The sequence below is a fragment of the Haliotis rubra genome, unplaced genomic scaffold (genome assembly GCF_003918875.1).
Source record: "Haliotis rubra isolate DU_JTF1 unplaced genomic scaffold, ASM391887v1 Scf2, whole genome shotgun sequence".
Taxonomy (NCBI): domain Eukaryota; kingdom Metazoa; phylum Mollusca; class Gastropoda; order Lepetellida; family Haliotidae; genus Haliotis; species Haliotis rubra.
In genome coordinates, this window is record NW_025766002.1 from 5,100,162 (window position 1) to 5,112,688 (window position 12,527).

Here is a 12,527-nt window from a genome sequence, read left to right on the forward strand (position 1 = left end):
CGTCTCAGTAAATGGGCCAGTTGATGTTAAATCAGACATGTACAAGTCTCTGACTTCCTTTTGTCTACCATTATCTTTAAAACCTTAATCTTTTAATATAAAAAAGGGATCTTTGTTTTATAAATGAGGTAGTTAGGTCCAATAGACAGACAGACAGACATTTTATTTCAGTAATGTAGGCCCTTGGCCCATAATACAACATAGTGCAATTATAAAGAATACATACATGCTGGATATAGGATAACGATTGGAGTACAGGGTCAATTGATAGTAGTAGTGGATTTATGTCTTAGTTTTAATACGGTGGAGAGGAATGTAGTTAATGATTTTAGATAATTTATGTCGTTGCGAGTAATTAAACGCACAAGCGTTTCAATTGTTGGAGGGTGGGTCTGGTGGGTTGTGAAACATTTATTTCTTATTTCAGAATATTTACCACAGATGAGTAGAACATGGAACTCATCTTCAACATAGTTTAAACCAACAGAGTGGCAGTAAAGGCAGAGGCGTTGGTCATAGGGTGCATTTGTGTGGCGGCCGGTTTCCACTACTAATCTAAAGTTGTTACAGCGGAACATAGCCGTAACTTTCATTTGATATGGGAGGAGGTCACATGACGAGTAGTGTTCGACATTAAGGAAAGATTTAAATTGTGAATAATATTTACATTTAGATGAAGAGTCAAGTGAGGAACGCCAATTTGAAGGAAGCAGTCATAAAATCGCTGCTTGAAGATGGATATAAATGTTTTAATGCAGCCAATTTCTTGTGAGATCCATACAAACCCAAAACCATACTGAAAAAGGATTTGTCTTATATGTGAAGTCCAAGTAGATTTATTATTATCATCGAGAGATTTGAGAATTTGGTAGGCCTGATAAGGAAGACTATGATGTTGTAGCTGCAACAGTCTGCACCAGTACATTATTGATCTGGAGGTATAGTGGTATTGCAGTGAGAGTCTGCCACACTCTCCAAGCACCATGCTATTGTTGGTATACTTGCTGACTTTGAGAAAAGTCTTACAGAACTTAAAATGTACCGGTCATGTCTCAGTAAATGGGGCAGTTGATGTTAAATCAGACATGTACAAGTCTCTAACTTACTTTTGTCTTTTAATATAAAAAAGGGATATTTGTTTTATATATATGAGGTAGTTAGGTCTAATACATACTTATCAACAGTGTGAAATTGCGTTGTCCCTACACATCATATATATTCATCAATGAATATCTGCGCAAGCTCCCATCATGACAAAACACTGCATCAAAGTATAAAAACCCGCAAGAATGTGTAAATACTTGTCCTTTCTCTCTTTACAAGCCATCAAAGACAGCATTTGACATCACCACGGAGGCGGTCTCCAACATAAGCACTGAATTTGGTCAGGATGACTGAGGGTTTCGTGGGCAGTGTAATCAGCACAAATATCATCCACTTAACAGTTCTAAATATATATATGTACAAATGTTGGAATTGTTATGTGTAAATCCACATTGCTAATGCAATTATAAGATAAGCACAAATATATTGACATGAAAAGTACCACAAGGACTCTCTATTTCAATTTTCTCAATGCATAAGAAGAAAACTCCTACCAATTGTTATCCACATTATTGATACAGTTACAACAGAATGAAAAATGAATCCAACAACAATAAATTACAATATTTGACTTAAACAATGTTGATATATATGTAACATGTAACTTACAGTAACTCCTGTTTTTCTCAGTAAGATTCTACTTATAAATTCTTACTCCTATTCGTTTGAAGTGTGCGGGCAGACACAGAACGAGTGCACCGTGTGCAAAACGTATGTCATTTTGTTGTTATTGATTAAAGTTTGCCGTTGGGTGATTGGCCATGGAATAACTATTAGCAGTGACACCTATTTTCAATTTTACTGTATCCAAGGGGAGTAACTCTTGTCTAAGCGTTTTTAAGCTGGTCTGATATTTCGCGAGGGAGGGGACTGTGTTTTACGCGCTCCTGCTCATTCCCCCTTTTGTAGAGTGAAACAATTTTAATTTCGCACAAATGTGAAATGTTATACGACGAAAAGTACCACAAAGTCTCTCTATTTCAATTTTCTCAATGCATAAGAAGAAAACTCCTACCAATTGTTATCCACATTATTGATACAGTTACAACAGAATGAAAAATGAATCCAACAACAATAAATTACAATATTTGACTTAAACAATGTTGATATATATGTAACATGTAACTTACAGTAACTCTTTGCTTTTCTCAGTAAGATTCTTCTTATAAATCCTTTCTCCTATTCGTTTGAAGTGTGCGGGCAGACACAGAACGAGTGCACCGTGTGCAAAACGTATGTCATTTTGTTGTTATTGATTAAAGTTTGCCGTTGGGTGATTGGCCATGGAATAAGTATTAGCAGTGACACCTATTTTCATTTTTACTGTATCCAAGGGGAGTAACTCTTGTCTAAGCGTTCTTAAGCTGGTCTGATATCGCGCGAGGGAGGGGACTGTGTTCTGTGTTTTACGCGCTCCTGCTCATTCCCCCTTTTGTAGAGTGAAACAATTTTAATTTCGCACAAATGTGAAATGTTATACGTTCTCGGAAATATGTTTATATGGTATTTGGCAGCATTTTGAACAATTGCTGATTGAAGATCATTGACTGAGCATCATTTTACGATCAATTAAAACATTTTAGAGGAACGGACAAGTTGTGAATTTTTTTTGTAAACAGCACTGGGGTCTTGAAGCAAAGCGCAAGTAACTCTGTCAGGTACTCGCAACGAACGTCGGCGATGTAATAGCGAGTTACTGTTAGATGATATATTTTATAGTATCTTACTGTACATCACTTTTAAAGAAATGTGTTACATTATAAATATTTGTAAAGGATTCTTACACCTTTTTTATTTCATCAAGATATTATGGATTATGAATTGTGAGGTTATGTTGCTGAATATAGTTTACTGTTATATACTTTTTGTATAACATATATAAAAGTTATTCAAGCATTGATAGTATAAATGTTTTAATGAATGAATTATTAAATTCGTTTTGTTAAAATAAAATCATATATTCTCTATTGATTTGTGTGGGTTTGCAAATGCTGCAATAACTTTTCAAGGACTGATTATTTTCTTTCTTTACTATGTGTTAAGAATGTTTTAATCATTCGTTCATAATGGATAAATGTTACAATTATTAGATTCATTATGTTAAAATAAGTGCTTTTGCCAATTCTATTATTGTTCAATGACTAATTCTTTTCTTAACTCTATGAGATATTATAGACAACATTCATCCGTTATTGAGTAAGGCATTATTGCAAGGAAGAATCCATTAATGGACGTAAGAAATTATTTTGACTGTGCATGTTTACAATCACAAATTGTTGACAATAATTTACAATCATGTTTCATTCAATTTGGAAAATGATAATCCATTTAAGTATATAATTGAACGAATAGCCGTTAGATAAATCACTGTAATTTGAATATGTTTTGAAAACTCAATATTTAATGTGTCAGTTTTGCAGATAGTTGAAAGCTGCTTGGTGCCATAGATCTGCACATTTTGAATTAAAGAAATATGGCAAGTTAACTAAAGGTAATTCCAATCAGATTTTAATGAGAAGGATGTCTGAATGTTGATTTTTATTATTTCTTTGCTTATCAGTTGAATATATGTGTTGCTTAAATACATGAAAAGGCTGTATACTTTTTGGCCATATTTGCTTCCTTTGATTTCAGAATCTCCGATGGCTTCTTCAGGAGTCGTCAGATGTAGATTCTGATGAAACGCAGCTACCCATCTTGGCCAAGAAATACAGATAGTGAGTATTCTGTTGTCGAACTAGACACATCCAGTCCTTTGAATCCAAGTGAAACTGAAACTGAAAATGTTGGCATGCATCAAGAACAAAGGGCAGATGACTCTGATACTACCATTGTGGACAGAGAGCAGAGGCCTATTTCCATGGTGGAGGGGACTACAATCCCCTTTCTGACCAGGAGTGCAAGAAGAACAGGATGTGATTACACGCAAAGATGTCTACACACAATCCGTGATCACTGGAGAGCTAATGATCTCAATGCAGAACATTATCGACATAGAAACTGTTATAGAAACTCAATTGTAGTGAGTCATGAGTCGTGTCTTATGAATTTTTACGTAAGTTTGGACTCTGGCCTGCAGGTATTTTGGAAGGGAATATCAACAAACTTTCGAGCGGAGTTATACAGAATGGCTTAGTGTTAGAATTGTGTAGAATCCAAAGTTGTAACAATTTAAAAAGAACAGTTCTTTCTGAATGGATTTATAGACTAGTTGGGTTGAAGAAAGAAGTTATCCTCACTGAAGCCCTCTCTCGGAAAATATACCGAACACTTGAGTGTGATAGGAGAAAGCGTGGTCAAAAGAAGCAAAATTACAGAAATTGTCGATGTACCAATCAGTGCCGAAAAAGACGTAGCTGTTCCGTAGAAAAGGTTTCAACAAGAAGTGGAAATGGAAACTGTTAAAAAACTTGAAATTGATATGAAACAGCTTAATGAAAGTATTGATTCTAAACAGAGTGAAATCATGAAGAATAGGGGCACAATTGAAGTCTTGAAAAGGAAGAATATCCTTGGCAAGAGGAAACTGAATAGATTGGAAGATAGATTGACTTCTTTGAAGGAAAAGAGGATAAAGTTTGAAGACGAAATGAAAGAAAAAACAAAGACGAGCTATGTAGAGTAGACAAAAAAAGCTCAAAAGAAAGCATGTGACGTACCACCCAACACAGTGTACGTGGGCATTGAATCTTCCCACTTATACTAGGCAGTAATGGCAGAACCCCTGCCTTTGAGAAGCATGTATACTTTATTCAGCACAGCTGTACGATAAGCATGTCAGACATACTTAATAACGAGTGTGTCCTCTTGGGGGTTCCCTTATTTCTTGTGCCAAGTATATAAATGTTGACAAACACTGTCCGGCAATAGAACTGCACTGGTTATCAAAACTATATCTCACATTTAAAGAAAAGTACTCAAACGTTTTCGAATTGTCTCATGGTTGTCGGTTGTCGGTTGTCGGTTGTTGGTAGGAACCGATGATCATCGAAGGAATAATAAATTTCCGATCTTATTGTCCCCAAATTAGCCAACTATTACAACTGGCAACAGCTGTGACAGCCAAACATGGTTGTACACCGGTTGTTACATGGGTTAAATATATACGATGACGAACCTTGTCATTAACATCATTTATATGGATCTGATGATCTTCCCTAGTTATTTCACTGGGCGATCGAAAAATATACCCGCTAAACCTACCATGTCACGACGCGATTTTTTCGGCATCAAATTTGCTAAAAATAAACGATACTAACTATTATCAATCAATGACGTCGTTTTGATCCATGTTTTAAGTCTACGATTTCGTGACAATAGCGAGCTGACACGAAATATCACCTCATATGTCGGTTTTGAAAATAAGATGTGTTGTATTGTTTACATTCCCAACCGCCTGGCCCTCCCTGAAGTGCTAAAGCAAGTCTAGATTTCCCTAGGTTCATGAATATCCCAACTAACTGTTGCTCCTTTTCAATTTAAATGAGTTAATTTGTTAATATCAAAATTATATATGTTCAGATTCAGGCACTTAGCATAATCTAGTCAGTGACCATGCTCTCTACGATATATGTTCATCAACATGTCCCAGTTAGTCACGATTATGAAATCAATGGCACACCAGTGTGTATGTATACACTGTATTTAAGTTGTGCATGATATTTTCTTGAAAATGGAAAATTACATAATCCTTGATTTTTTCTAAACCACAAGAGCACCCTCGTCATCAGTGGTAAGTTGTGTGTGATCTCTTTCAGGGTTTTCAGGACAAGTTTCGAAGTATCCAGTTCCAATATCGTCACTGCTTTCATCGGAGAGAAAGGCTAACTATGAACCCCTTGCTTATGAAGCCTCGATGAGGACCAACAGTTTTACATTGAGAAAAGCTGACAGAAGTGATGGCTCAGTCTAAGGTTGAATACATTTGCTGAATTAGTTAATAAAATTTCCCTTCTCCAGATATGTTGGCAGTTTTCAGTTGCATTCTTGTCAGGATTGAGACTCACTAAGTTTTGTGACAATATGCACACAGATGTTAGTTGGGTCATTTTGTTTGTCAACCTTTATGTCCCCTTTGACCTTTAGTCTCCCTCCGCTGCATGCTGACCTGCACTGTAACATAGCAGCGTGGTGAATGGTATCTGTACATGTCCATATAGGTCATTAGCCAGGCGACCTCAGTACAGGAGGACCTGGGGGGTCAGGTTAGAAGGAGGTTCAGATGCCATCTTTCACCTGCACTGTAACATAGCAGCGTGGTGAGTAGTATCTGTACCTGTCCATATACGTCATTAGCCATGTGATATCAGTACAGGAGGACCTGGGGGGTCAGGTTAGAAGGAGGTTCAGAAGCCATCTTTCACCTGCACTGTAACATAGCGGTGGTGGAATTGGGTTTAACGTCGTGCTTGAGAATATTTCGCTCATATGACGATGTGCATGCGTGGGTATGTGTAGGTGCGGCTGCTTGTACTAGCCCAGACTGAAGCTGGTTTTATAGTGCTAGCCCACTGAGATACCATGCCGCAGTGAAGCATGAATACCCCACTCAGACACATTATACTGACTCCGAGCCGACCAGTCCTTGTTGTACCCATTAATGCCGAGCGCCAGGCAGGGACCAACAAGTACCATATTTTAACGTCTTTTGGTATGACGCGGTCGGGGATCGAACCCGCGACCTTCCGCACTCCGGGCGGACGCTCTAACCACTACACCACGGAGGCGGTCCTGTAACATAGCAGCGTGGTGAGTGGTATCTGTACATGTCCATATAGGTCATTAGCCAGGCGACCTCAGTACAGGAGGACCTGGGGGGTCAAGTTAGAAGGAGGTTCAGTAGCCATCATTAACCTGCACTGTAACATAGCAGCGTGGTGAGTGGTATCTGTACATGTCCATATAGGTCATTAGCCAGGCGACCTCAGTACAGGAGGACCTAGGGGGTCGGTTTAGAAGGAGGTTCAGTAGCCATCTTTCACCTGCACTGTAACATAGCAGCGTGGTGTGTGGTATCTGTACATGTCCATATAGGTCATTAGCCAGGCGACCTAAGTACAGGAGGACCTAGGGGGTCAGGTTAGAAGGAGGTCCAGTAGCCATCTTTCACCTGCACTGTAACATAGCAGCGTGGTGAGTAGTATCGGTACATGTCTATATAGGTCATTAGCCACAGTACACGAGGACCTGGGGGCTCAGGTTAGAAGGAGGTTCAGTAGCCATCTTTGTAATTTAACAGATACGTTGTACATGTCCTGTACATGTCCATATAGGTCATTAGCCAGGCGACATCAGTACTGGAGGACCTGGGGTTCAGGTTAGAAGGAGGTTCAGTAGCCATCTTTGTAATTTAACAGATACGTTGTACATGTCCTGTACACGTCCATATAGGTCATTAGCCAGGCGACATCAGTACTGGAGGACCTGGCGTTCAGGTTAGAAGGAGGTTCAGTAGCCATCTTTGTAATATAACAGGTAAGTGGTACATGTCCAGTACATGTCCATATAGGTCATTAGTTATCATCACATGCTTGATACCGGTGTAAGTACCTTCACCAAATAAAGAAGTTGACTGTCCATAGAACTTGGTTTTCCTTCAACTGTCGGTTTGTTTACTTGTCGCAGAATTACTGCTGTTGGACGTGGAACTGTTAATCCTTGTATTGTAGACATACCGTGTGAATGGCGGGTGCTACAGATAGGGCAGAACCATTTTAGAACACCTGGTGTCATCCCTGTGTTTTTCAGTGGTCCATTCCTATTCACAGCTGTTTTGCCCTTTACATCGAATTAAATCTAATTCTGAGGATGGTCATGACTGGGAATGCCTGGTACCGGGATTTTATAGTGAATGACCATGTGTATTAAATGTTGCAAGGAGGGTGAAAAGACTTTACAGTGCGAGAAGGGCGTGAGTGAGTTTAGTTTTACGCCGCACTCAGCAATATTCCAGCTAACAGCGCGATTAAGATCAACGAAGGACGATGTATTAATGGTATCGAGCATAAACATCCTGCAAAATCCTCACAAAAAACGACGTATTAGTAAACTGTTTACATCTGTAGTGGAAACCAAGTTACGTCAGTACCAGAGTCATCGGCGATCCTGTACCATAACTCGCCGCGAATAGCTGCAACATTGCTGATGTGGCGTTAAGCAATATTCACTCACTCACTGTAACATAACCAGGGTGGTTGGAGGGAGGGATTTCTGCGACATATCACAAAGTTACGTTTCATACACTTTCTGCTATACAACATACAAGAACATATCTAAAGACTTTCTGATATACAACATACAAGGACATATCTATAGACTTTCTGATATACAACATACAAGAACACATAAACTCGTTGTGCTTTCATAGATTTCAGTCCTGTTTGAAGAACCTTTAAGCCATAACGTAAATAGAATCTTATTTAATGTAGCCAAGTCTATTTACAACGCCGCCATTTTGCTGGAATATTGCTGAGTGCGGCCTTAAAGTACAAACCTACAAACTATGTACAACGACAGAAAATCTTGTGCAGAAATAAATGATAAACATTCCCATGACCGGATGCTCGAAGCAGATAGACCTATTGAATTATAAAATTCACTTGATTCCTTGGATAATAATTCTGAAATGAAACGGCAATTAAAATGGACAAAGTGAAAATCGTTACATATGGCAGTTGCAAAAATAAAAGTGGGTTATGAGCCTGTTGAGATTGTAAATCAAAATAAATACAGCGATCTTCAGTTGAAACCGCTCTTATTTATGCCGCTGCTAGACAAGGTTCTGTCAGTCATTCCACTAGACTGACATTAAGTCTCTGAACTAAACCTAATTTACAGGAAAATGATCTTAAATCATCTCTATAAAATAATGAAATTGACCAAAGAGACTTTCTTACTTTTTCAGAAACTTCAGCCATCAAGGGCTGCTAACAACTTGTATTATAGAGGGGCGGTGGGGTAGCCTAGTGGTTAAGGCGTTCGTTCGTCACGCCGAAGACCCGGGTTCGATTCCCAACATGCGTACGATGTGTTAAGCCCATTTCTGGTGTCCCCCGCCTTGATATTGCTGGAATATTGCTAAAAGCGGCGTAAAACCAAAACTCACTGGTTGCACTCACTCACTCACTTGTATTATAGAATTACAATGGCTGCATTGCATATATTTGTTCAGAGTCTGTACGACCAACTACCCATTCAATAAAGCTATGTATTTCTTATACAAACGTGTAAGAAAAATTCATTTGCTTATTGAATGTAACTTTATTTTTTAGCTTGAACAGTACGTACTATTTTGCTTCGTAAAATTTTCATAAACTTATTGAGACATAAACGTACCTTAAGACGTTCTACTCTTATAAATGCTATACAGAGGAATCTAACAACTTTCAACAACAAGCTTTCTATCATCTATATCAGACAAAAATAATCTTGTATGACCATAGGTACCAGAAAAATATACGTTTTGATATATTCATTGAAATACGACTGCATGCCATATAAAAGGCTCCACTGTAATTTACGAATATCCGCCTATTTGCTTTAATGAAAGAAAAAAGGCGTCACATAATGCATTTGAATTCACATTCTAATATTTCATAGTTACATACTAAACTGCACACAAACAATGACACCTTTATTTATTATAATATAAAACCCTAAACCATGAATTATCAATCAAAATCAGAAAATATTCCCCACAAGCAAAGATACTGTCAAACCTATACAAACCTTGACCTTTTAATGTTTTAGAAATGAGAGATACAAATACCTGATATCCTCTTTTGTTACCAGCTCAAATTTCTATAAACTGTCCTTATTATTTCAATCAAAATGTTTCTCTACTACTAAACCTTTGTGAATTTCTGTCTACAACTACGTCCATGTTTACATGCTTTACACGTATATGTAAACATGTGTAATTCAGTGGATTGATTGATGGCCTTCAGTTTATTATGAATACTTGTTTATGAAGCTTTGTAACCATGTTGTATTCCTGACGTGAATCGGAAAGGTAATTTCTGAACGCAATATATTGATAAGTAAGTTATAATTCAAGTAGATACATTTTGACTATTAAGAATTCACTGTGTAGCTTTTCGGGTCATCTTAAACCTAATGTGCAATCTGTATGGATCTGATTAGAGTGACACAGGTGAACGAGTATGTTTGCCTTTTCATTCACATGGTGGTTTGGGCGATGGATATGTACGTTGAAGGGCTTTGTATATAATGACAAAGGTGAGAAGGGAGGTAATTCCCTCCACTGTGACGGGGATTCCCCTACATTCTGTAGGTTTTTATGAAAGAGCAGCCCGCTTCTGTGGGCGTGGTTTAAACGTTATCCGTGAGGACATTCACTTAAGCAAAACGACCCTTAAAACGAGCGTGGCACGAAAGGTATTGTCTAGAGATTTAGTGTATTGGAACAGAGAGTTTGAAGTCAGAACATAATGCCATAATCAGTTCTCGTAGTGTGTCTCGTATGATATTGCATGATCTATGACCTATGGTTGGGTCACACACCATGCAAGAGATCACGAGTATGATCATGTGACATTCCTTATATGGACGAACGCCTCTCAAAGTAATCACTGCGGCTGTTAACTCTTTCATTAATTTTAAGTTTTGCATTACATTCATGAATGTATGTTGTTTATGATGATATTTACGAGTTGTTCAGACATAACGTGAGGTTTTAGGATTGGTTAGACGGTGTCGGTTCGGTAGAAGGGCTTGATGCGAGGGAGGGGGCTTCCAGTGAGGTAAGGTCAATAGGAGGAGGGTCTACAGAACAGGTCAGGGATGTGTGTGACTTTCAGAAAACCAGGGTCGGGCTGTGTTCAGGATGTATCTAATGGGATTACTGACATATGTGTCCTTCATTACTGGGTCTCCCTATCACTTCAGTGAAGAACGGTTTAAGGAATTATACTGTAAATCCCTATTCATACGATTATGTTGCTTTAGTAACACCGCATCTATTCGTCTAAGGCGCTGCAGTTCGCTAAGTGGAGTTGCGTTCCTTAAGCTTCCCCGAATCCTGTGATCACGGGTTTGAACCCTAGGTTGCAGCTTCTCAATGTATGTGGGTCTTGCCAAAGCGGCACTGTATAAAACACCTGCTTCACCCCCGACTGTCCTACCACACGGCGTCCTGAACATAATTAAGACTCAGACCATGAATAAAGCCCTAAAATTGTATGTCGTGTGAGAAAAGTAAAACTTGTTTCTGTCACAAAAGTTCATGTACGATATTATCGATAATCATGAATAATTTTCGATTATCGATCCTTTTAGCCAGCCCTTGGCTGCACACATACTGGCTGAAATCATTTCTTTATTATGAATACGGTATGTCTTACACTGCCTTCATTATCGTTATTACTGTTATTCAACTGCATATGTGTGACTCTGCATATTGAACCACAACATAAGTGTTTCAGTGAGTACTGCATCGGGAAGCTTGTATCACAGTGGGAATTCCAGATTCGTCTGTTTCAGTGGTACTAGTTTATCAGACAGCTAGCTCGTTGTTTATATCACAGTATATCTGGATGAGTACGTGTACGACTTCACCGAGGCCCAAGGTGGTGACGCTGACAAAGACGCGACGCCACAGGACTTCACAGAATATAGTCTACAGACCACCTGTCTGCGGAAGAGGAACTGACTGGAATGGCAGTTTACCTGTTTTCGTCTAATGATGCACTTTGATTCCGGGATCTGTTGCCAACCGTATATGCATATCATCTCAGTTGGATATATTAAGTAGCAGACCATAACGAATGATAGAACTGTGACATGGTATGGTAATAAAATGTGACAATACAAAGCGCTGATTTTCTTTTCTGAGGAGAGGCTTGAGGTTACACCACACCAAAGCAGGATCCGTAGCTTAACATGCAATCAGTGCAGATTGAATATTCTGACAGTTGTGATTGGATTTTTTTGTAAAACTTTTGTGTTTTCTGAAGTACACTCATCCAGTAATTAAAACCGACCACAGTTTTTAATATTTAGAGCTGCCGTGTTTCCATGACGACTTATACTGAATGTGACCAGAGGTATTTTCAAGTGGTTGACATTTTGTGCGGGACTACGGTTGGTCTGTTTAGCTTCCTGTAGTCGGACAAGGAGCTGGCTGAGGTGGTCATATTGTATATTTTTATTGCTTCTTTAAGGCCAGGCTATACACACATGTTCACGTAATAGCTGTTGATATGTAAGATAATTTTAGCAAAACATGTACAATCACTGGAGAAGTCAGTGGGAAAATATCTGGTTTTGTGTAACTTGGGAAGGAGCGTGGGTGATTTTACAGCACCTTCTTCTGATAATTCCTCACTTCCAACTATCACATGGATCGCCGAGGATACATAACAGCAATGCCTCCAGTCAGTGATGGGATATCGCTGGAATATTGC

The 12,527-nt window shown here is 38.7% G+C and overlaps 2 long non-coding RNA genes across 3 annotated transcripts in view; both read right to left on the reverse strand.

The window, feature by feature from the left end:
* LOC124275418 overlaps positions 1–11,822 on the reverse strand; it is a 34,112-nt gene extending 22,290 nt beyond the window's left edge. Inside the window, exon 1 of the long non-coding RNA XR_006898275.1 lies at positions 11,752–11,822. This is a non-coding gene — a long non-coding RNA (uncharacterized LOC124275418). The remainder of the gene's footprint in view (positions 1–11,751) is intronic.
* Positions 5,862–7,451, reverse strand: LOC124275410. Of its 2 annotated transcripts, none has more exons than XR_006898265.1 (4): positions 7,410–7,451; positions 6,958–7,042; positions 6,425–6,467; positions 5,862–6,296 (listed from the first exon to the last, which is right to left on the reverse strand). It is a non-coding gene; the product is annotated as an uncharacterized LOC124275410 (long non-coding RNA). The 2 variants fall into 2 exon arrangements; XR_006898266.1 differs by having other exon boundaries at positions 6,958–7,026; positions 7,394–7,449.
* Positions 11,823–12,527: the final 705 nt, after the last annotated feature.